Source organism: Erythrolamprus reginae, chromosome 10, assembly GCF_031021105.1.
Source record: "Erythrolamprus reginae isolate rEryReg1 chromosome 10, rEryReg1.hap1, whole genome shotgun sequence".
In the NCBI taxonomy this organism is placed as follows: domain Eukaryota; kingdom Metazoa; phylum Chordata; class Lepidosauria; order Squamata; family Dipsadidae; genus Erythrolamprus; species Erythrolamprus reginae.
The window spans coordinates 29,703,140-29,705,639 of NC_091959.1; positions in this window are offsets into that span (position 1 = coordinate 29,703,140).

Here is a 2,500-nt window from a genome sequence, read left to right on the forward strand (position 1 = left end):
CCGCACGGGCGCGCGGAACGGGAACGCGGCCTGGGCGGCGCCGGCGGACCCTGCCCGTCGACTCTGTGACGGCGCGGGGCCCCGGGGCCGTGCGCGGACGGTAGTCGTTCCGGTCTACCGGGCCTCTCCGACCCGGCGGCCGGCGCGGGAAGACGGCGTCTCGTTCGTACCCGTCGCGGGGAGCACGTGCCGCGTTGTGGGACCGTCCGCGAACCGGTCTACCCGGCCGATCCCAGCGCGGGCCGCGGGTGCCGTCGTTGCGCGGTAGTGGCCCCGGTCTACCGGCCTGAGCCGAGCGCTGACGGAAGCCTGGCCTGTACAGCTCCCGCCCCCCCCCAGCCCCCTGTCCGCCTGTCTGTCTCTGTCTCTCTCTCTCTGTGGCTTGGAGTGTAAGGTGTTGAGGTTTGGTGACGGATTCCATTTCGTCTCCATCCATCCTTGCCATTGCTGAGACATGAATTCTCCACCACGATCTCCCAATGGGGATCGATTGAAGACGTGTGCAGCAAAGTCTTCGAAGATCTGAAAGGCCAGAGGATTTTTGTTTCGTTACATACGCAAAACCGTATCTAGGATAATTATCAAGCATAGTTAAGAAATACTTGAAAATTACCTTTAGTAGGTCGAAATGGACCGACAATGTCGGTATGAGCCCCCCCTCCCCCCCGAAATAATAATAATAATAATAATCCGTGCACACAAACGTGTGGCACGTTTGCCAATAGGGGCTGCTTTGGATACCAACGGAACAATCCAAGTAAATTTCGCAACTACTACTATCAACCATTGACAAATTCAGGCATCTTGGATAAAACTGCAAAGGATGCATGGCCCAAACGACGATGCCAACGGTGAACACATCTGGAATGAAAAGATTAGTAGTTAGTCAGTACAGGTTTAACGTTTGCAACGTTATGCGGAACCTCAGGTTGGTTCTTTGATCAACCTTTTGAACTTCATCGGCTCTAGGAGCCTTCGTTTCTGCAGTAGCAACAGGTTTGGCTCTCTCTCTCTCTCTCTCTCTCTCTCTCTCTCTCTCTCTCTCTCTCTCTCTCTCTGCACCTTGGAACTTTTATACTTGCTTCAATTTTCATCTGGGGTTTTGCCTTTAAGTAGTAAACACCTCTAATTGGAAAAGCACGAGCAACAACTGTCTCGTTCTTGATAACGTGGAGTTCTTTTTCTAAGAGCATAAGTCTTCGTTTAGATGATACATACTGAGTAAGTTACTTGCAGCTTCCGGAATGTATAGAACACGTGGAATCGTTTGGTCTAATTCTTTTACGTAAGCAGTTTCCCTTCTCCTTCAACTTTTCATAGGTGATTTGACCCTGAATGTAGTTCTTTTATGTCAGTCTTACGTAGTTCTGTGAAAAGTTCTCTTTGGCAAGTAACGTGAAAAGCGGCTCCGCTATCTAAAGTCCATAAACGTCGGATGTCATGCTCTGGATCTGACTGTGGAACGTTGTTCGGGACCAAAGAACCGACGGAAGGACGTGGTTCACTTCTGGAACCTCGTTGACTGGAACCTCGTTGAGATGATCTGTCGGAGTTGCTGGAGCTTCTGCGCCTGCCGCAGATTGAGAGCGTTGCGAATCAGGATATTGAGTGCGTTGGAAGTCTGTTCTCCTGGGCTGGTTGTAACCTGGATATAAGGTTCGGGAGGGAAGCGTTTCTGATAGGAAAGTGAACACAAGGACAAGGGGCCGCAATGTGAAGTTAGTTGAAGTTGGATAATTTCCCATTTTGTTTCGAGTTTCTTTTACGTCGGCGATGCTACAGTATCGCGAATGTGGCCGGTTGGATACCGGATGGAAAATGTTTCCTCTCTACATTATAGCCGGTGGGGGGAAATATCCATCCTTGGCCACTAAAAAAAAAATGGCTCGAAATACTAGCGGGTCGGGAAGGGGGAAAAAAGGGTCCTGACACAGCGGCTCGTCTCCTAGGTGACTGAACCGGTGAAGAAACCAGCCCTCCCTTTCCCATATCGGTCCCGGCGGTTGCACCGGCAGGCGTGGGTTTGCGTCGATGAACTTTAACTTACGCTGGCATGGCCAGCCACGAATCCAAAATGGCTTTGTTAATTAAATAGAACCTAAATAGAGCTAGAGAGCGTGAGGAAGAAACAAGCGTCTGGTGTCGAAGACGGACCACTTGTCAGATCACCAGCGTGGGGAAGAGAGAGGTCGAAAGGAAAAGAGGAGAGAGAGGGAGCCCGCCCCGCCCCGCCCCCAGGTCTACCGGCAGAAGTTGGAAGGGGGACAAAAACTCCCAGCAGACTCTTTCTGGTGCCGGTCTAGGAGAGGGAGAGAGAGAACGTCCAGGCAGAAGCTGAAAGGAAAATACCCAACACTCTCTTTCTGCCGCCGGTCTACCCGTAGAGGGAGAAAGGAAAGAGAAGAGTAAGGGGAGAGAGGTCGGGCCACCGGCGACAGTTGAAAGGAAAATACCAATCACCCTCTTTCTGCCGCCGGTCTACCCGGAGAGGGAGAGAGAG